The 23,357-nt window shown below is 39.7% G+C and overlaps 1 pseudogene; it reads right to left on the reverse strand.

The window, feature by feature from the left end:
* LOC107640681 overlaps positions 14,791 to 23,357 on the reverse strand; it is an 11,309-nt pseudogene continuing 2,742 nt past the window's right edge.

Consider the following 23,357-nt stretch of genomic DNA (forward strand, 5'->3'; position numbering starts at 1 on the left):
GAGTGATTTGTATCCAACAGAAGCTAAATTGCATGAAATTTAAAGGGAGAGGGATAATTGACAAGAATTTAAAGTGCAGAATAATTAAAAGGGCTGAATCTTAAAGTGCAAGTATTGTAAATTGCATAAACCTTGATTGCAAGAAACGTAAAGAGCTGAAACTTAAAGTGCAAGAAACGTAAATGGCTTGAATCATAAAAGGATTTGGGAGTTGGGATTGCAGAACTTAAATAAGAGAAAGTAAAATGGCATAGATCAGAGAAGTAAAGTATGAATTAAAATGCAACAGATCTGAACAGAAAAGAATAATTGCTTAAAAATCCAAACAGAAAGCAAAATATAGCTCAATTGCAATAGCTCAAGGGAAGTTGAAGATCTCAGGGTTGGAGAAGACTAGAGAACAAGTCTAGATCTCAATTCCTTTCTTGATCCAACAAAGAACAATTGCAAAAGAAGTGGAAGAGTAAATTGCAGAAGAAGTAGAGGATGAAAGCAGTAAATAGAATTTGGATTCAAATCATAGTTTCTAGAATTATGCAGAAAAATAAACAAAGAGATCTCAAGGTAAGATTGAAACAGAATTTCTTCAATTTTCCACCCAAGATCCAAGACAAGAAGTAGAGAGTGCAGAAGCAAGAACAAGGAAGAAGAGAGATCAATTCTCCTTCCCAATTGTCAGAGATCCAAAGTAACAATTCACAAGAAGGTTAAAAATCAAAATTCTAAAATATGAAGGTAAAAGTTCCACCTAAATCAAACTAGCTTCTATTTATACACTTTCTATTTTTGAATTTTAGAATTTGGAGTGGGCTTTTTAATTTGGTAAAGAATTGAATTGAATTAGATTTTTTAATTAAATTTTCAGCCCATGTGTTTCTCCCAGGATCAAGCTCGGTTCATGGGGAGAGCTGAGTTTCAATATGATTATTCCACTTCAATTGCATTTCATCCCATGGGTTGCTCCCAGGGTCAAGCTCGGTTCATGGGGAGAGCTGAGCTTTGGTGTTGCTTGTGTGTTGCGCACCAAGCCTTCTTTGCCGTGCCAAATTACTCGCATCACACTCCCTGACCATGTCACACTCACGCATGGCATGCTTCATATGGCAAGGGAAGTAGCGCTCAGCTCTTGGCAAGAGCTGAGCTTGCTCCTTGTCTTTGGTGAGGTCTCATGTTCGAAACCGTGGTGAGGCAATTGAGTGCCCAACTTTTGTGAAGGAAAACAAGACTAGCGCATGCCTTGAGTGGGAGCTCCTTGGTTCGAAACCTGGTGAGTTCAAATAAGATAATTTTGGCTTGTTTTTCTTGCAAAGTAGCGCTACACCCTTCCCTTGGGTCATGGGTTCGAAACTTGTGGCATGCATTAGTAAACTCTTTTCTTTGAATTTTTCCTGGAGGATGCCCGATAAAGCTCTTGGCAAGAGCTGAGTTTTGAAACTTTGCCTTGCTCCCTCCTTTGCTTGTAGCGCTCGATTCTTGGCAAGAGCTGAGCTTTCCCTTTGCTTTGCCTTTGGCCTTGGAGTAGCGCTCCTTGTAAGAGCTCTAGGCTCTTGGCAAGAGCTTTGGGCTCTTGGCAAGAGCTTTGCGCTCTTGCTCCTTGTGTTGTGCCACGCTTTTCTCTTCCTTTGGCTACACTTTTTGTTTCCTTTGGGCACGCTCCTTAGGTCATGGTTTTCTTTTTTTTTCTTTTCTTCACTTACCAATAATCAAAACAACCAATCAAAGTATCACCAAATTCACAAGGTTTAAAATTCATTTAAAAATCAATTAATTATAGCTTAAACCTCATGATTTTGTATCAATTAAAGGGTGGTTGATTGATTCAACAAAACCATGCAATTCTACTCCAAATTACTTACTTACAATGCAAGAAAGTGCATAAAACCTAATGAAACAAGTGAAAAATGCTTGAAAAGCTAGCATAAGATGACTTGTCATCACAACACCAAACTTAAAACTTGCTTGTCCCCAAGAAAGCACTAATCATAAGAGAAAATGAAATGAAACAGAGAAGTGTGCATGTCCTTATTTAGCAGATAGTTGAACTTGGTTCATGGGGTTTTATGTAGACAATGATAGCTCATTTATTACTTGCTGCTATATAAACAATGTTTCCTCAAAGGTTCATGGTACACGAAAATGTGTATGTCAATGTCAATATTACTATTTCTCACAAATTCGCACAACTAACCAGCAAGTGCACTGGGTCGTCCAAGTAATACCTTACGTGAGTAAGGGTCGAATCCCACGGAGATTGTTGGCTTGAAGCAAGCTATGGTTATCTTATTATTCTTAGTCAGGATACCAACAACAATGTTTTGTAAGTTCAATTGTGAAAAGTAAAAAGGCATAAAATAAATACTTATTGTGCAATAATGGAGAATATGTTGGAGTTTTGGAGATGCTTTGTCATCTGAATTTCAGCTTTTCTCTTGTACTCCTCTTCACACACGCAGGGCTCCTTCCATGGCAAGCTGTATGTAGGGTATCACCGTTGTCAATGGCTACTTCCCATCCTCTAGAAAATGAGTAAACTAAGATAGATAGTGCAGAAATCCACTTCTGGGGCCCACTTGGTGTGTGCTGGGGCTAAGACTTAAGCTTCTCACGTGCCTGGGCTGTTTCTGGAGTTGAACGCCAGGTTGTAACCTGTTTCTGGCGTTGAACGCCAACTTGTAACCTGTTTCTGGCGCTGAACGCCAGACTGCAACATGGAACTGGCGTTGAACGCCAGTTTATGTCATCTATCCTTGAGCAAAGTATGAACTATTATATATTGCTGGAAATCCCTGGATGTGTACTTTCCAACGCAATTTGGAGCGCGCCAATTGGACTCCTGTAGATCCAGAAAATTTATTCCGAGTGCAGAGAGGTCAGAATCCAACAGCAGTCCTTTTTCAGCCTGAATCAGATTTCTGCTCAGCTCCCTCAATTTTAGCCAGAAAATATCTGAAATTACAGAAAAACACACAAACTCATAGTAAAGTCCAGAAATATTGAAAATATACTAAAAACTAACTAAAACATACTAAAAACTACATGAAATTAACCCCAAAAAGCGTATAAAATATCCGCTCATCACAACACCAAACTTAAACTGTTGCTTGCCCCCAAGCAACTAGACAAATAAAATAGGATACAAATAAGTCAAGAAGCAATAGTCTCTCAGAGTTTTTTGAGTGAAGCTCAGATTCTAATTAGATAAGCGGGACTAGTAGCTTTTTGCGTCCGAACAGTTTTGGCATCTCACTTTATCCATTGAAGCTCAGAATGATTGGCATCTATAGGAACTTAGAATTCAGATAGTGTTATTGATTCTCCTAGTTCAGTACGTTGATTCTTGAACACAGCTATTTTATGAGTCTTGGTCGTGGCCCTAAGCACTTTGTTTTCCAGTATTACCACCGAATACATAAATGCCACAAACACATAATTGGGTGAACCTTTTCAGATTGTGACTCATCTTTGCTAAAGTCCCCAATTAGAGGTGTCCAGGGTTCTTAAGCACACTTTTCTTTTTGCTTTGGACCTTGACTTTAACCGCTTAGTCTCAAGTTTTCACTTGACACCTTCACGCCACAAGCACATGGTTAGGGACAGCTTGGTTTAGTCGCTTAGGCCTGGATTTGATTCCTTTAGGCCCTCCTATCCACTGATGCTCAAAGCCTTGGATCCTTTTTATTACCCTTGCCTTTTGGTTTTAAGGGCTATTGGATTTTTCTGTTGCTTTTTCTTTTTCTCTCTCTCTCTTCTTTTTTTTCTGCAAGCTTTTGTATTCACTGCTTTTTCTTGCTTCAAGAATCAATTTGTTTATGATTTTTCAGATTATCAAATAACATTTTTCCTTTTTCATCATTCTTTCAAGAGCCAACATATTTAACATTCATAATCATCAAATTCAAAAGACATATGCACTGTTCAAGCATTCATTCAGAAGACAAAAAGCATTGCCACCATATGTAAATAATTGGAATTTTTCTTATTAAAAGCTCGAAAAATATTGCCTCTTTATTCTAAAGAAAATCTGCTATTTTATTCATGTTTAATGATGATGAGAAAAATAAATTATAGCTTAATTAGAGATAAAATCAAAATATAGATACTAATTACTACTATATAACTTCTAAGGTAAAACTCAAATAAGAACAATTATCACAGAGTTAAGGCTAAGATTAGAACTTAACAACCTTGACTTTGGGAAGTGGATGGCTCTTTAGTCTGTGGAGTGTTTGGTCCTTCAAGAGATAGCTTCTGACGCTTTAATTCCTTTAGTTCACGCCCTTGCTCTTCTTGTTCTCTGAGCAGTTTGCAGAGCATGCTGTTTTGATTTTGCTGTTCTTCCTTTATTTGATCCATAGCTTCTTGCAACTTGGTAACAGATGCTTCAAGATGTTCCCAATATTCAAATTGAGGGATTTCTGGGAGAAATTCCTGTGCCCTCCTCTTAATGGGGTTATCCTGCACTTGCTGTTATTTCCATTGTGGTTTTAGTGATTGGTTGCTCAACTGAGATATACTCTGTTATTCCCATCCTCACTCCAGCATCTTTGCAGAGCATAGAGATTAAGCTTGGGTAAGCCAACCTTGCATTCTTGGAGTTCTTGTTTGCAATTATGTAAAGTTCACATGAAATCAGTTGATGAACTTCCACTTCTTTTCCCAACATAATGTAATAGATCATCACTGCTCTCTTAATGGTGACTTCAGAGCGGTTGCTAGTGGGCAATATAGAACGTCCGATGAAGTCCAGCCATCCTCTGGCGACTGGTTTGAGATCTTCTCTCTTGAGTTGATTTGGGACGCCCTTGCTGCTGGTGGTCCACCTGGCTCCAGGGATGCATATATCCTCTAGAATCTTGTCCAGGCCCTTGTTTGTTCTCATCATTCTCCTATTGAAGGAGTCTGGGTCATCTTTTAGCTGAGGTAGCTTAAAGATCTCCCTGATTTTGTCAGGATGGATGTGAACAATCTTTCCTCTGACTAAGGTCCGATAGTCATAGAGGGCAGTTCCAGATATTCTCTGCCTGTCTATTTGCCACAGATTAGCATAGAATTCCTGAACCATATTCCTTCCCACTTTTGTTTCAGGATTAGCTAGGATTTTCTAGTTCCTGCTTTGAATTTGCTCTTGGATCTCCGGATATTCATCTTCTTTCAGATCGAATTTGACTTCCGGGATCACTGATCTTAGACCCATTATTTTATAGTAATGGTCTGAATGTTCTTTGGTTAAGAACTTCCCTTGATTCCAAAGTGGTTTTGGAATACTCTCTTTCTTGCCTCTTGAAGTGGGTTGTTTTCCTTTAGGAGCCATGATCTTAGTGGTTATGGTTTAGTGATCACGGATAAACACACCAAACTTAGAGGTTTACTTGTCCTCAAGCAAAAGAAAAGAAAGGAGAGGGATAGAAGGAGAGCTAGTGTCGAATGGTGGATGAGAGGAGGGAGGTCGAATGTGGCTTTCAAAGGGAGGGAGTGGGTTTTCAAAAATTTTAAAAAGATAAGATAGAGGATATGATTTATAAAAGATAAGTATGATAAGAAAAAGATATAAAAATTTGTGGATGATATTTGGAAAAGATAATTCTGAAATTTTTTTATTTTGAAAAAGATTTTGAATTTTGAAAAATTTGAAAAAGAGTTGGATTGGATTGAAAAAAAAGATTTGTGTTTATGGATTAAGATACATTTGATATTTTTGAAATAGGGATTTTAGAAATTAGGGTAAAAAAAATTTGGAATTGAGAGTTTGTAACATGTTTATGCAAGAAATCATGAATTGAAACATGAAAATTAAAATTAAAATGAAAAATGTGAAGTGAAAATGAATTTACCTCCTCCCCACCATCCTGGCATTAAACGCCCAAATGCTGCATGTTTTGGGCGTTTAACGCCCAAATGCTGCTTCTCCTGGGCTTTCAACGCCCAGCTGTTGCTTCTTTCTGGCGTTGAACGCCAGGAACTCCTTTGTCACTGGGCATTTTTCTGAACGCCCAGGATGCTATAAATCTGGCGTTAAACACCCAGAAGCTGCTTCTTTCTGGCGTTTAACGCCCAGATGGGTATCTTTACTGGCGTTAAATGTCCAGTAGATGCTCCTTTTGGGCGTTTAACGCCCAGTTGTGCCTCTTACTGGCGTTTTCTTGCCAGTGAGCTCTTTTTCTCTGTTTTGTGTGCTGAATCCTTCTGTAACCCTGTGAACCTATGCAATTGACTTTTTACCATATTAAAATTGAACTTATATGCTCTAAAAATAAATAAAATGAAGAATAGGGCAAAATAACAAAAAGAGTTTTGCCAATGGCTGGGTTGCCTCCCAGCAAGCGCTTCTTTATTGTCTTTAGCTGGACTTTGCTGAGCTTTTAAACTAGCCTCAGCCTTGAGCACTCTTGCTCAATATTGCCTTCAAGATAGTGTTTGATTCTCTGTCCATTAACAATGAACTTCTTATCAGAATCTATGTCTTGAAGCTCTACATAACCATATGGTGATACACTTGTAATCACATATGGTCCTCTCCACCGGGATTTCAGTTTTCCAGGGAATAGCCTGAGGCTAGAGTTAAATAATAGAACCTTTTGTCTTGGTTCAAAGACTCTTGATGACAGCTTTCTGTCATGCCACCTTTTTTATTTCTCCTTATAAAGCTTGGCATTTTCGAAAGCAGTGAGTCTAAATTCCTCTAGCTCATTTAGCTGGAGTAATCTTTTTTCTTTGGCTAATTTGGCATTAAAGTTCAGGAATCTGGTTGCCCAGTAGGCCTTATGTTCTAGTTCTACGGGCAGATGACAGGCCTTACCATACACAAGCTGGTATGGAGAGGTCCCTATAAGAGTCTTGAATGCTGTTCTGTAAGCCCACATAGCATCATCCAAGCTTCTTGCCCAATCCTTTCTACGGGTACTTACAGTCCATTCCAGAATTCTTTTTAGTTCTCTATTAAAGACTTCAGCTTGCCCATTTGTCTGTGGATGATATGGAGTTGCCACCTTGTGGCTAATCCCATATCGGACCATGGCAGAGTAAAGCTGTTTGTTGCAGAAGTGAGTGCCCCCATCACTGATTAGTACTCTAGGGACACCAAACCTGCTGAAGATATGTTTCTGGAGGAACTTCAGCACTGTCTTAGTATCACTAGTGGGTGTGGCAATGGCCTTTACCCATTTGGATACATAGTCAACTGCCACCAGATTGTAAGTGTTTGAGTATGATGGTGGGAAAGGGCCCATGAAGTCAATTCCCCATACATCAAACAACTCAATCTCCAGGATCCCTTGTTGAGGCATGGCGTAACCATGAGGCAAATTACCAGCTCTTTGGCAACTGTCACAGTTACGTACAAACTCTCGGGAATCTCTATAGAGGGTAAGCCAGTAGAAGCCACATTGGAGGACCTTGGTGGCTGTTCGCTCACCTCCAAAATGGCCTCCATATTGTGATCCATGGCAATGCCATAAGATCCTCTGTGCTTCTTCTCTAGGCACACACCTACGGATTATTCCGTCTGCACATCTCTTAAAGAGATAGGGTTCATCCCACAAGTAGTACTTTGCATCAGTGACTAATTTTTTCTTTTGCTGCCTGCTGTACTCCTTGGGTATGAACCTTGCAGCTTTATAGTTTGCAATGTCTGCAAACCATGGTATTTCCTGAATGGCAAACAAGTGCTCATCCGAAAAGGTCTCAGAGATCTCAATAGAGGGGGGAAACTCCCCTTCTACTGGTTCTATCCGGGATAGATGATCAGCCACTTGGTTCTGTGTCCCTTTTCTGTCTCTTATTTCTATATCAAACTCTTGCAAAAGCAACACCCATCTTATGAGCCTGGGTTTTGAATCCTGCTTTGTGAGTAGATATTTAAGAGCAGCATGGTCAGTGTACATAATCACCTTTGATCCCACTAAGTAAGATCTAAACTTGTCAATGGCATAAACCACTGCAAGTAATTCCTTTTCTGTGGTGTGTAATTTTTCTGGGCATCATTTAAAACACGGCTAGCATAATAAATGACATGCAGAAGCTTGTCATGCCTCTGCCCCAGTACTGCACCAATGGCGTGGTCACTGGCATCACACATTAGTTCAAATGGTAATGTCCAGTTTGGTGCAGAAATGACTGGTGCTATGACCAGCTTAGCTTTCAGGGTCTCAAACGCTTGCAGACACTCTGTGTCAAACACAAATGGCGTGTCAGCAGCTAGCAGATTGCTCAGGGGTTTTACGATTTTTGAAAAATCTTTTATAAACCTCCTATAGAATCCTGCATGCCCCAGAAAGCTTCTGATTGCCTTAACATTGGCAGGTGGTAATAATTTTTCAATCACCTCTACCTTAGCTTGATCCACCTCTATTCCCTTGTTCGAAATTTTAGGCCCAAGGACAATTCCTTCAGTCACCATAAAGTGACATTTTTCCCAGTTTAAAATAAAGTTGGTCTCTTGGCATCTTTTCAGAACAAGTGCTAAATGTTCAAGGCAGGAGCTGAATGAGTCTCCAAATATGAGTAAAGAGAAAAACAATAAGATGGCACAAGATTTAAAATTTTTAGATCTAATGCTCCTTGTTTTCGAAAAATTTGGAGAGAAAACACCAAGGAACACCAAACTTAAAAATTTTAAGATCAAGTCACAAGGAAAACTCAAGAACACCAAACTTAAAGTTTGGCACAAAATTTTATAGAGAAAATATTATTTATGAAAAAGGTTTTAAAAAGAGTGTACCAAACTGCCACGGGCTTAGACTAACACTCTAGCCAATTGGGTAGTAAATGTAACACTTGTTTTAAAGAAGCATATTTTTAACCAAGAACACTAATAAGAGACTCTAGACCAAAAAGAAAAATTTTCCTAATCTAAGCAACAAAATAATCCGTCAATTGTTCAAACACGAACAATCCCCGACAACGGCGCCAAAAACTTGGTGCACGAATTATGAATCACACTTTTCACAACTCGTACCACTGACCAGCAAGTGCACTGGGTCGTCCAAGTAATACCTCACGTGAGTAAGGGTCGAATCCCACGGAGATTGTTGGTTTGAAGCAATCTATGGTTATCTTGTAAATCTTAGTCAGGAAGTCAAACACAGCAGAGCTCCTCACCCCCAACAATGGGGTTTAGAGACTCATGCCGTCAGAGAATACAAAGTTTAGATCTAAAATGTCATGAGATACAAAATAAGTCTCTAAAAGTTGTTTAAATACTAAACTAGTAGCCTAGGGTTACAAAATATGAGTAAACTATGATGGATGATGCAGAGATCCACTTCTGGGACCCACTTGGTGTGTGCTGGGCTGAGACTTAAGCAATTCACGTGCAGAGGCCATTTGTGGAGTTGAACACCAGTTTTTATGCCAGTTTGGGGTTCAACTCCAGCTTTTGATCCTTTTCTGGCGCTGGACGCCAGAATTGGGCAGAGAACTGGCGTTGAACGCCAGTTTACGTCGTCTATCCTTGTGTAAAGTATGGACTATTATATATTTCTGGAAAGCCCTGGATGTCTACTTTTCAACGCAATTGGAAGCATGCCATTTCGAGTTCTGTAGCTCCATAAAATCCACTTTGAGTGCAAGGGGGTCAGAATCCAACAGCATCAGTAGTCCTTTTTCAGCCTGAATCAGATTTTTGCTCAGCTCCTTCAATTTCAGCCAGAAAAATACCTAAAATTACAGAAAAACACACAACTCATAGTAAAGTCCAGAAATATGAATTTTTCCTAAAAACTAATAAAAATAGACTAAAAACTAACTAAAACATACTCCAAACTATATGAAATTATCCCCAAAAAGCGTATAAAATGTCCGCTCATCAGTGGTAATGGTTTGAGCTCGGGTTTAGGAGGTTTTTCTTCTTCCTGAGGGAGTTTCAGAGGCTCTTTCAATTCCTCTGAATTCTCCAGATCAGGTTGAACATCTTTAAAGATGTCTTCCAGCTCTGATTTGAGACTCTCAGCCATGTTGATCTCCTCCACCAGAGAGTCAATAAGATCAACTTTCATGCAGTCTTTTGGTGTGTCTGGATGCTGCATGGCCTTGACAGCATTTAACTTAAACTTATCCTCATTGACTCTCAGGGTTACTTCCCCCTTTTGGACATCAATGAGAGTTCGTCCAGTTGCTAGGAAAGGTCTTCCTAGAATGAGAGTAGCACTCCTATGCTCCTCCATTTCCAACACTACAAAGTCAGTGGGAAAGGCGAATGGCCCAACCCTGACAATCATGTCCTCAATCACGCCTGATGGGTATTTAATGGAGCCATCAGCAAGTTGGAGACATATCCGGGTTGGTTTAACTTCTTCAGTTAAACCAAGCTTTCTGATAGTGGATGCAGGTATTAGGTTGATGCTTGCCCCAAGATCGCATAACATTGTCCCGGTGCAATTACCCTCTAATATGCATGGTATCAGAAAGCTCCCGGGATCTTTAAGCTTTTCTGGAAAGCTTTTCAGAATGACTGCACTGCATTCTTCAGTGAGGAGAACTCTTTCAGTTTCTCTCCAATCCTTCTTATGACTCAAGATCTCTTTCATGAACTTGGCATAAGAAGGTATTTGCTCAAGTGCCTCTGCAAACGGAATCTTTATTTCAAGAGTCCTGAGATAATCTGTAAAGCGAGCAAATTGCTTATCCTGCTCCTCTCGGCAGAGTTTTTGAAGATAAGGTATCTTGGCTTTATATTCCTCACCTTTAGTTGCTGCAGGTTTATTTCCTACAGAAGTGGTAGGAGAAGCCTTTTTAGAGGGGTTGTTATCAGCACTTGTGTATGTCTGATCCCTCACTGGCATTTGAATGCCAGGGTTAGAAGCTGGAGTGACGTTAGACACCAACTCCTCACCTGTTCCTGGCATCTGAACACCAGAACTGTGCCTCCTTTGGGCGTTCAACGCAAATTCCTTGCTTGTTTTTGGCGTTGAACGCCAGGACTGAGCATGGTTTGGGCGTTCAACGCCAGCTTTCCACCCAATTTCTAGCGTTTGAGTTCCAGAATTATTCCTCTCCGGGCTCTTATTGTCCTCAGATGAATTTTGGGTAGTTTGCTCATTTCTTGGCTTCCTGCTACCTTGAGGTGAGGCATCTAATGTTTTCCCACTTCTTAATTGAACTGCTTGACATTCTTCTGTTATTTGTTTTGACAGCTGCTATTTTGTTGGCTTTAATTGTACTTCCATATTTATATTAGCCATTCTTGTCTCTTGTAGTCTCGCCTTGAATTCAACTAACTATTTTGTTAGAAAATCAAATTGCTAATTGAATTCAGTGGCTTGTTCTGCATGACTGAGTTCAGTAGTCACTGTTTTAGCCTCTTCTTTCATGGAAGGTTCATCGCTTAGGTACAGATGCTGATTTCTGGCAACTGTATCAATGAGCTCTTGAGCTTCTTCAATTGTCTTTCTCATGTGGATAGATCCACCAGCGGAGTAGTCTAGAGAAATCTGAGCTCTTTCTGTAAGCCCAAAATAGAAGATGTCTAACTGCACCCACTCTGAAAACATTTCAGAGGGGCATTTTCTTAGCATCTCTCTATATCTCTCCCAGGCATCATAAAGAGATTCATTATCTCCTTGTTTAAAGCCTTGGATGTCCAGCCTTAGCTGTGTCATCTGTTTTGGAGGGAAGTATTGATTCAGGAATTTTTCTGACAGCTGTTTCCATGTCCTTATGCTAGCCTTAGGTTGGTTATTTAACCACCTCTTAGCTTGGTCTTTTACAGCAAATGGAAACAGTAATAATCTGTAGACATCTTGATCTACTTTCTTATCATGTACTGTGTAAGCAATTTGTAAAAACTTTGCCAGAAACTCTGTAGGTTCTTCCTGAGGAAGACCGAAATACTGGCAACTTTGCTGCACCATGATAATGAGTTGATGATTCAACTCAAAGCTACTGACTCCGATGGAGGGTATACAGATACTACTCCCATATGAAGCAGTAGTGGGATTAGCATATGACCCTAGAATCCTTCTGGACTGTTCAGTTCTACTTAGATCCATGATGGAGAAAAGGGAATTGATATGAATAGCAAATAGAAAAATAATTACTTAATTAAGAAGATTTGAAAAATTTTGGATATGGTTTTTGAAAAGGAGTTTAAATTTTGAAATAAAAAAATCTGAATTTTAAAAGTAATTTTTGAAAGTTTGCTTTAAAATAGAGATAAAAGATATTTTTGAATTTAATAAGGAGAGAGAAAAACAATAAAATAGCACAAGATTCAAAATTTTTAGATCTAATGCTCCTTGTTTTCAAAAATTTTGGAGGAAAAACACCAAGGAACACTAAACTTAAAAATTTTAAGATCACGACACAAGGAAAACTCAAGAACACCTTGAAGACTCACAAGAACAACAAGAACATGAAGATAGAACACCAAACTTAAAATTTTTAGAAAACCAAAATAAAATTTTCGAAAACTAAAGAAAAATTAGCAAGAAAACACCAAACTTAAAGTTTGGCACAAGATTTAATAGAAAAATTATTCTTGAAAAAGTTTTAAAAAGAAAAACTTAAATGGGCAACTATTCCCAAGAAAATAGACACACTCAAAAAATGCATGAACCAATTGGAGAAGAAGTATTTTTGAAAAATTTAAGGAACACAAAAAGCATGCAATTGACACCAAACTTAAAACATAAAACTAAACTCAATTAGAAAAACTCAATTATTAGTAAAAAAAAATAAAATTTCGAAGAAAAATTTTTGAACAAGAAAATAAGGATTCTAAAATTTTAACAAGAACAACAATAAAAGACTCAAAGACAAATCACAGATTAATAAAGAAAAAAATTTTTGAAATATTTTTGAAAAGAAAGCAAAAGACTCTGACCCAAAAGATAAAATCTTCCTAATCTAAGCAACAAGATGAACCGTCAGTTGTTCAAACTCGAACAATCCCCGGCAACGGCGCCAAAAACTTGGTGCACGAAAATGTGTATGTCAATGTCAATATTACTATTTCTCAAAAATTCGCACAACTAACCAGCAAGTGCACTGGGTCGTCCAAGTAATACCTTACGTGAGTAAGGGTTGAATCCCACGGAGATTGTTGGCTTAAAGCAAGCTATGGTTATCTTATTATTTTTAGTCAGGTGATGACATGTCATCATGTCATGTTTTTCTATGCCTTTTTCCTTTGTTTTCAATAGGTTTTATGCACTTTCTTGAGCCATAAGCAAGCCAATTGGGTAGATTTCCATGTTTCCTTTGATTTAATCAACCATGGATGAATTAATGCAATTTCATGAGATTCTATGCTATAATTGTCATATATTATAACTAGGTTTACAGAAAATGAGTAAACTAAGATAGATAGTGCAGAAATCCACTTCTGGGGCCCACTTGGTGTGTGCTGGGGCTGAGACTTAAGCTTCTCACATGCCTGGGCTGTTTCTAGAGTTGAACGCCAGGTTGTAACCTGTTTCTGGCATTGAACTCCAACTTGTAACCTGTTTCTGGCGCTGAACGCCAGACTACAACATGCAACTGGCGTTGAACGCCAGTTTACGTCGTCTATCCTTGAGCAGAGTATAGACTATTATATATTTCTAGAAAGCCCTGGATGTCTACTTTCCAACGCAATTGGGAGCGCGACAATTGGACTCCTTTAGCTCCAGAAATTCTATTCCGAGTGCAGCGAGGTCAGAATCCAACAGCATCAGCAGTCCTTTTTCAGCCTGAATCAGATTTTTGCTCAACTCCCTCAATTTCAACTAGAAAATACCTGAAATTACAGAAAAACACACAAACTCATAGTAAAATCCAGAAATATGAATTTTGCCTAGAAACTAATGAAAATATACTAAAAACTACATGAAATTAACCCCAAAAAGCGTATAAAATATCCGCTCATCAGTTCACTAAGGTTGCTGCTACAATGCTTTACTTTCTACTTAATCCCTTGCTAGATTTTCCTTCTTTATTTTTCTTAGAGAGCTTATTACTTATTGAAGGCTTGGTGGCAAATGTTGCAGCAGCCTTTTGGCTTAATTTTGCTCAACATTTCTTTACCACAGACACATGGCTCACCTTTTTCTTCCTATGATCATTGATGCCCAGCATCTCTTTGGATAACTAAGTGTTTTGTAGCTTGGTTGCTCTTTATTTTGGACTTTCAGTTGGCAATCCCAAATCAGTTGATCTAAGTGGCCATGTTTTGAAATACTCCTTAGAACCTACTTGTCCAAGCATATCCTAGTACAAAAACACCACAGGCATGTGTCCTAGGGTCCAAGCTATTGGTGTCTAGCCTTATTGTTTATTTCTTTGCCAATTCTTGGCTTTTCCTTTTTCTTTTTCTTTTTGTTTTGATTCATTCTCAAGGGACTTTCATTAATTGAAAGATTATAGCAGCAAACTAGCTTAGGCTTCAAGGAACATGTCATTATGCAGCATTTATTTTGTGAGCTAACAATTGGATCAAACAAATACCACCACTAACTTTCATCCTAACTTTTGCAACATTGAACATTCACTTTTCTAATTCAAATATCTCTCTTTTATTCAAATAGCAAGGAGACAAAATAAAATCTAAGCAAATGAAGGATGACAATTATTATGCAGATCACTTTCAAGCTAATTACTCAAAACAAAAATGCAGAACAAAGAGCAATTGGAGTTATATCATGTTTCAGACATACATCTTCCTTATTTAATTTGAGGGTTAAGTACGAAAATCATCCTTAAGGTCTAGGGTGAAAATCAAATTCGTCCTCGAACTTTTTTTGTTATTAAAATCATCCCGAACGTTCAAAAACACTTTAAAATCATCCTCCCTTCCTTAAAACAAAATTTTTGACACTTTTACCCTTTTAGCTCACAGCATATCTGTGCAGCCTCCGAAACTCCATGGGCAAGGAGCAAAGTGGATGGGATCATGGATCCAATGTGAAAGTGCAACAACTGCAGGCAATCAAGCATGCCCAAGATTTGAAGCTTCTTCATAACCCTCACAATCTGAGCCGTGGTTAACCCAAACTTGCCCTTCTCTCCCGAAGTGGACCCAAAGTGCCCCGAATGCTTGGTCCTCAGCTTGGCCCGGAAGCCAATCACCGGTCTGATGCATAGCTTTTTGCTGAGATCGATTATCATGTCAAGCTCTTCCTCTTGCTCTAGAACAATCACGGTGTTCAAGGCAAGCTTCCTTGCAACCAACGCAAGGGAAATGTACTCTGCGTCTTTGAATCCATTGCAAACAAGAAGAACCAAATCTCACGATGTCCTCCACAATGAACTGGTCCTGATTGCACTTCACCGGGTAGACCCCCTGATAGTGAGAGCCGTATCTGCGAGACTGGATCGCGTAGTAGAAGGCTGATTGAAGGGATTCGAGGCAGTTCTTGAGGATATCAGGGAAGTGAACCATGAGAGGCAGCTGTAGGCCGAGACCGCCACATGAGATGGAGTCAGTAGCTTTCTTCACGATCTTGAGCATATCAATCTCCTGGTGACACAGCGTTGCAGAGACATGGGGGCACTGATGCACGGAAAACTTGTCTCTCAACAAATCTCCCTTCGGTAAGTGTACCGAAGTTGTCGTCAATTAAAAATTCACAATAGAGTGAGGTCGAATCCCATAGGGATTGATTGATCAAGCAACTTTAATTAGAAGAATGTTCTAGTTGAGCGAATCCAGAATTTGGGTTGAGAGTTGTAGAAAATAAAATGGCGGGAATGTAAATAACAGAAAAGTAAATGCTAGAATTAAAGGACTGGAAGTAAATGACTGAAAATAAATTGCAGAATTGTAAATGGGAATGGGGGATTTGCTCATAAAAGTAAATGGCAGAAATTAAAGAGAATGGATAAGATTAGAGATGGGGAGTTCATTGGGCTTAGGAGATGTTACAATTCTCTGGATCAAGTTCATTTTCATCTCTTCCTCAATCAATGCACTCATTGATCTCCTTGGCAATCCTAAGTGATTGAATTGCAATTTCTTGCAATTCAATCTCTCAAATCTTGATCAATAGCCAATTCCTTGGTCAATTGCTCATGAGAAGAGATGAAGTATGGTCACTGATTATACCACATGCATTTCCCAAACCAAGTATTGAGAGGGTTACAGTCACATACCCATCCAAACCCAATTTGGTCCTGCATGAGAAAGTATTTCTAGCTTGATCTCTTCATTCCTCTTCCAAGGTTCAAAAGAGATCAAAGTTTGAATAGCTTCTCTTCTAAGATAACTACTCAATTGGATGAAGACCGAAAGCTTTCAAGTAAAATCAAGAGGAAAGATTGAAGAAGAACAATGAAAATTAGTATTGATCCATCAAATTACAACAGAGCTCTCTAACCCAATGAAAGGGGTTTAGTTGTTCATAGCTCTTGAAGATGAAAACAAAGATGGAGAATACATCATAAAACTAGAAATTGCAAAGAAAGTAAAATACAGAGAGTGGTTCTTTAGCCTCCAGAACTCCTTTACAATTCAAAGCTACTCCTATATATACTACTCTTCTCAGCTTCTAGTTCACTCTTCAAGTCTTGGGCCTTTGGATCTTGAGTTTGAAGAAGTTCCTTTCTTTATTTGGGCTTGGCTTTACTTGCAGAGAGAAAGTGCGGAGTGGGCAGAGACTTAAGCTCAGGGCGTAAGGAGTGTTAATCATTTAGTGAAAGTCCAAGTTCGGGAATGTCAGTGACACTTAACATTGTCACTAACGTTCCAATGCACCCCTTTTGCCTCACGTTAAAACCCACGTTAACTAGGTTAACGTGGCTTCTAACGTGGCCTTTGCCATCCTTCGAGAACGTTAGTGACATTCAACATTGTCACTAACGTTCCAATGTGCCGCTAGGTCTCACGTTAGAGTCCACGTTAACTAGGTTAACGTGGCTTCTAACGTGGCCATCTTTTAGCCATCCCAACGTTAGTGACAACGTTGAGTGTCACTAACGTTGGCTCATCCTTTATTTCTCATCGTTAGCTTTCACGTTAACCAAGTTAACGTGGAAGTTAACGTGACTCTTGGGGGTTGTGTGGTTGCTTCAACGTTAGTGACAATGTTGAGTGTCACTAACGTTGTCGACAACTCTTCATCTTCTACGTTAGTTCCCACGTTAACCAAGTTAACGTGGGAGTTAACGTGGTACTTAGCACCATAGGCCAACATTAGTTTTAATGTTGAGTGTCACTAACCTAAAAACAGTAAAGAAAAGGTCAGTAAAACTGGCCAAGATGCCCTGCCATCACAACACCAAACTTAAAGCTTGCTTGTCCCTAAGCAAGTACTGGAACAAGAGAATGATGAATGGAATATCCAGAGGAATGAGTCATTCTTGTGGAAGTCATATTACTGATTTTATGGTGGTTTCATGCATAGCAACTTAGGTTCATTCCATTACTGGCTTTCAGACCTTTATCATGTCCCTAAACACTTGCTTTGTTTATATCTCATGAGACTTTTATTCATTGATCCTTTTATTGTTATTACAAGGGTTGTTTGTGTTATTTAGGCTAAGTGCTCTGTAAGGGGGCAACTCTTTAAGATAATCTTTCAAATGGACAAGCTTACAAGTAAATAGGGGAATGATTTAAAATGGACAAGCTTACAAGTAAATAGGGGAATGATGCAGTGACATTTAAACCAGAAATCATGGACCTATTTAGAAAGAAAACTTAAAAGACAGAAAAAAAATTTTTTTTAACATGACATGGAAGCAGGTTCTATTTCATACAAGATCTTCCTTATTTAAAGCATAGAAAACGATGGACTAAAAGGAACTCCACCACCTTTCATTCATGTGGATGCCCGTGCTCCCCTCTTTGCTTGTCCTCATTGTGTCTCTCTTGAGTGCTTGTGCTCCCACTTCCTTTACCTTTTCTAAGCAGCTTCTTCCAGAAACCACTATCTTCCATCTTCTTCTTGAGTGTCTCCTTTTGCTGTTTCACTTTCCTCTCTTCTTGTTCTACAAATTCTTTTTGGACTTCATCATATGTGGGGATGGCATAGTGTAGATGATGCATATTACTGGTCATGTAGTTCAACTCAGCTTGAGTGTTTACATAGAACTCCTCCCTATGTAGTTGCCTTCCTTCATTGAGTACACTGAACTCATTGAAAGTTTTCATTTGGGCTATCTGCCGCTGGTTGAGCTCTTGCAAGTGCTTCTCTTGAAGCTCTTGCCTCTCATTCACTTGGTTGATGGCTTGATTGAGCTGGGAGTAGCGTTCCTGCTGCTGCTCCATTTGTTGTTTTTGCCATGCTTCCTGTTGACTCAGCCGGTTCAGTATTTGCTCTTGTCCTTCCATATGTCTCTGTCCTAAATCTTCAATGGCTCTTAGAAGGTGAGTCATATTCAAGTTGGTTGGGTCATGATGCTCTTCTTGTTGATATTCTTCCTGATGGTATTCCTCTTGGTGAGCTCCTTCTTGGGCCCTTTGCCTTCCTATATGTGGCCTTCTTAGTTGCTGAGCCGGTGTGGTATAGACCATTTGCTCGAGTGTGACTGGCCTCCCTGGGTTCACCCAGTCTGGGCTGCTGTCCTCAAATATTACCTTGGCCTTGTTGCACAAGCGGAGAATGGTGCTGGGGTACCAAAGTCTGGCACCTGAGTCAGCTTTCTCAGCTGACTCTTGAATCCCTTCGGCAATGAGCTCATGCACTTTGATTTCCCCACCTTGTACTAAGAATTGTACCATAGTGGTTCGATTGATGTTGACCTCTGAATTATTAGCAGCTGGTAGGATGGACCTCCTTACAAGCTCAAACCACCCTTTGGCTTCCGGGTGAAGGTCTCCCCTTTTTATGAATTTTGGTCTCCCATCTGAGTACCTCTCCCAGTCAGCGGCTATGACACAGATGTCTGATGCTATCTCTGAGAGCTCATCCTTATCGGGGCTTCTACTTATTCTTGCCTGATAACTCTCCTCATCAAAATGAGGTGATTTCAAATGAAGAGCTCCTGTTATGGCACTTGGGCTGAAATCCACCTCCTTTCCTCTCACATAGCTTTTGAAGGTTGGGGCTTTGGTCTTATCCTCTCTAACTGCATTTGCATAGAATTCTTTGATGAGGTTTCCATTGATCTTCCCCTCTGGACTGGTGAGCAATTTCCACCCCTTCTGTTTGATTTTTCTCCAAATCTGTGGTGATTCATTGGCATTGATTTGGAAGATTAACTCTGGCAATATCTTTCTGGCACTTATCCGCTCAAATTCATGCTCATGAAAGGCAGTCTTGAATCTCTTGTCATCAAAGGGAGCACTCACCATAGGTTCCTTCCTCTTTTGCCTCTTTGAGCTTGATGATGCCATGACTTGAGTTGTTGTTTGAGGAGATTTGAGGTTTCGGATAGATGAAGAGTGGGTTGGTTAAAGCAATTTGTGATGAAGGGTTTAGTGTGCCAATAGAAGTGTGGAGAGTGGGAATTTGAATGTGAGGAGTGAGCATGCACTAAGGTTCACTTATATAAGAAAATCATGAGTGGATGAAGGGTGTGGATTGCATGAATGTTTACTAGATGAACGGATGGGGTTGTGTATGAAGGAAAGACAAGGATCATTACTTTAATGAGAGTGATTAGTTCAATCTTCCAGGGTCTTCTTTTTCCAATGTTGCATGGCAACGTTTCCCCATGCGTTCCCTCTTGAGACATGTGTGTAGTGCTCTTCATTAAGTGGTGAAATCTCCCCCATTTAATTGTCCAATCAATCCCTTTTTATGCTTCTTTTCCTTTCCTATAAAGATTTGAAATAAGGGAATTAATATATAAGAAAATTAAAACTCTACAGCTAGAATAAATTGAAAGAAAGGATTTGATTGTTTTTTTATGAGTTTCAACTAACTAACTAACTATTGGTGGTTCCTTATATGCATTTTGGTGGCACCATGGGGTGACACTAAACTTAGTTTGAAGCACTGTGATGAAAGTTTTATGTTCAAAGCTCCCAAGACTAGCATGCAACTTGGTTTGCTTTGAACACCAAACTTGTTCCTCACTATATTCTGCATAAGAAGATATTCACCAATTGTTTGTTAAGTTTGGATTGAAGCTCATAAAGATTGACTTATTCATTATCATCTGAAAGCATATAAAACATGGGTTGCCTCCCATGAAGCGCTTCTTTATCGTCACTAGCTTGACGTTTTTCTTTCATCATGGTGGTTGGTAGTGCTTAAAGTCCTCCCCTCTTGCTGTGGATTTGTATCCATTGGTTGGGTCAATGATCTCCATATGTTCCAAGGAAAGAACTCTGTTGATAGTGAAGACCTTAGGTAACTAAGATGGTACAGTAGGGAGATTAGGAGGAATATCTGGGAAGTAAGATGAGACAACTCTATCCCCTGGAGAGAAATCTTCCGTAGGGATCTTCTTGTTCCTCCATTTCCTTGGTACCTTCTTCTTTGTTTCTTTTAAAGTTGCCTTCTCCTTGGTGACCTCTTTTCTCCAAGGAGTTGTGATGTTGTCTTCACCTGCCTCTAGAGGTTTGGGTTCCTCCAATTTTTCTTTGAGCTGTGGCAGTTGCTGTTTTCCTTGTTTATCAGTTGAGGGGGTTTCAGAATGAACTAGCTGTGCTTCAGTGCTTGTCTCCTCCTTCAGTGTCTCCTTATCGTTTATGCTTAGTTCCTTGTCCTCTTGATCTGTTTCTTGTGAGAAGTTGAAGACATTGAAGCTGAGTCGTTCATTATGAATTCTCAATATTAGCTCCCATTTCTCTACATCGATAAGTGCTCTGGCCGTAGCTAGGAATGGTCTTTCCAATATGATTGGGTGAGTATGACTCTCTTCCATGTCTAGAATGACAAAGTCTGTTGGGAGAAAGTACTTCCCAACCTTTAGCAGCACATTGTCCACCACTCCTATTGCTTGCTTTTGAGTTTTGTCAGCCAGTCTGATAATGACATCTGTGGGCATTATCTCATTAATCTGCAGCTTCTTCGCCAGGGATAAAGGTAGTAAGTTGATGCTGGCCCCTAAATCACATAGTGCTCCTTCGAACATAGTCTCACCTATGGCACAAGGGATATGAAAGCTTCTTGGGTCTCTTCTTTTTTTAGGCAGCTCAGGCTGAATAAGTGCACTACATTCCTTGTTCATCACTATAGTCTGCCCTCCCTTGAGTGAGCTTTTCCTCGGAAGAAGTTCCTTCATATACTTGATGAATGCAGGCATTTTTTGAATTACCTTGATGAATGGTATGTTCACATGCAGAGATTGAAACAAGTCTAGGAACCTTGAGTATATTCTTTTTCCCACAACACCATTGAGCAGTTGAGGGAATGGTGCATAGAGCTTCAGCAGCTCTTGTTGTGAGATTTCTGGTTCTTTGTGATCTCTATCCTCCTCCTTTGTTGAGTTGTCTTCAGGTTGTTTGCACATTTTGCCTTGCTTGTCTTCAATCTCTTGATCACTTGTAGTGACCGTTTTGCAATCTTCCCATCTTACTTTCTTTGCTTCTCCCTTGGGGTTTTTCTCAGTGTCACTTGGGAAGCTATCAGTAGGTTTGGGAATCTTCTCAGCTAAATATCCCACCTGGAATTCCATCTTCCTAATGGTTTCTCCCTGGTTCTTAATATTGGCTCGCACCTCCTCTTTGAACACCTTATTTTCTTGAATCTCTTGGCATATTCCTTCAAGTAAGGCTTCAATCTTAGAGAGCCTATCATTAATTGATGAGTGGTTCGGAGCAGATGTGCTGTTTTGGTTTTGATAAGTATGTGGAGAAGTGTTGTTGTGGAGGTATTGAGATGTCCTCTGGGTGAATTGTTGGCGAGCTGCATTGTTGTTGGAGTTGTAATGTCTCTGGTCTTGGTTTTGATCTTGCTCACTTCCCCACCCAAAGTTCGGGTGATTTCTCCATCCAGGGTTGTAAGTCTTGGAGTATGGATCATAGTTTTTCCTTGGTGAATTCCCAATGTAGTTGGCTTGCTCCTGACTCCCTTCTGCTTCTTGGTTTACTCTTTCTTGTGTTGTTGATGAAGTGGAGATTGCTGCTACTTGGTTCATCTCCATCTTCTTGGTGAGGTCAGCCAGCTGCTGGGTAATGAGCTTGTTTTGGGCCAACAGAGCATCCACATTGTTTAGCTCCATCACTCCTCTTGTGTTCCCTCTTTCGGAAGCATAGAAGTAGTCATTTTCTACTACTGTTTCAATAACATCTATGGCTTCCTCAATGGTCTTCTTCTTGTTCAAGGACCCTCCAGATGAATGGTCTACTGCCTTCTTTGACTCATAAGAGAGCCCTTCATAGAAAATGTGCAGCTGGACCCATTCGTTGAACATGTCAGGTGGGCACCTCCTTGTTAAGTCTTTGAACCTCTCCCATGCTTCATACAGAGTCTCACCATCCTGTTGCCTGAAGGTTTGAACCTCAGCTCTCAGCCTATTGATTCGTTGAGGAGGGTAGAATCTTGCTAAGAATTTGTTCACCACATCCTCCCAAGTTGTCAAGCTCTCCCTTGGGAAGGATTCCAGCCACTTGGCTGCCTTGTCTCTGAGTGAGAAGGGAAATAAGAGCAATCTATAGGCGTCAGGATGAACACCATTAGATTTCACAGTGTCACATATTCTCAGGAAGGTGGTCAAATGTTGGTTGGGATCTTCTTGAACACCTCCTCCAAACGAACAGTTGTTCTGAACAAGGGTGATGAGCTTTGGTTTAAGTTCAAAGTTGTTGGCATGGATTGTTGGCTTTTGGATGCTACTTCTACAATTGCCTGGGTTTGGATTAATGTAAGAGCCCAAAACTCTTCTATCCTCCCCAGCATGATTTGCTCCACCTCCTCTGCCATGGTTGTGAATCTCTTCTTCATGATGATTTTCCATGTTTTCTTCCATGTTTGGTTCAAAGTATTCCTCAAACTGTTCCTCCTCTTCTTCAGCACCAACTACTCGTTTTTCTTTTGCCTCCCTCCTTAGTCTAAGGAAGGTTCTCTCTGGTTCATAATGAAAGGAAGTTGAAGCCCCGCTTCTTCTCCCTGTCATACAACCAACAAGTACAAGCAGAGAAAATAGGTGCAGACAGTATTTGTGTCAGAATTGATGTTAGTTGTGGGTGATGCAATATATCAAACAGTTAGTGGGTTAACAAACAAAATTGAAAATAACAAAGAAAAACAAAAGAGTAGATGGAGAAAGGAAGAAGTTTAACTAAAACAAAAAGTAAATCACTCAAACAGAAAAATGAAATTCACAAAATAAAATGCTCAATCTAGTGATTTTCTAATCTAATCATTGTTGATGCACAATCAATCCCCGACAACAGCGCCATAAACTTGATGCACGGAAAACTTGTCTCTCAACAAATCTCCCTTCGGCAAGTGTACCGAAGTTGTCGTCAAGTAAAAACTCACAATAGAGTGAGGTCGAATCCCACAGGGATTGATTGATCAAGCAACTTTAATTAGAAGAATGTTCTAGTTGAG

Source organism: Arachis ipaensis, chromosome B05, assembly GCF_000816755.2.
Source record: "Arachis ipaensis cultivar K30076 chromosome B05, Araip1.1, whole genome shotgun sequence".
Classification (NCBI taxonomy): Eukaryota; Viridiplantae; Streptophyta; class Magnoliopsida; order Fabales; family Fabaceae; genus Arachis; species Arachis ipaensis.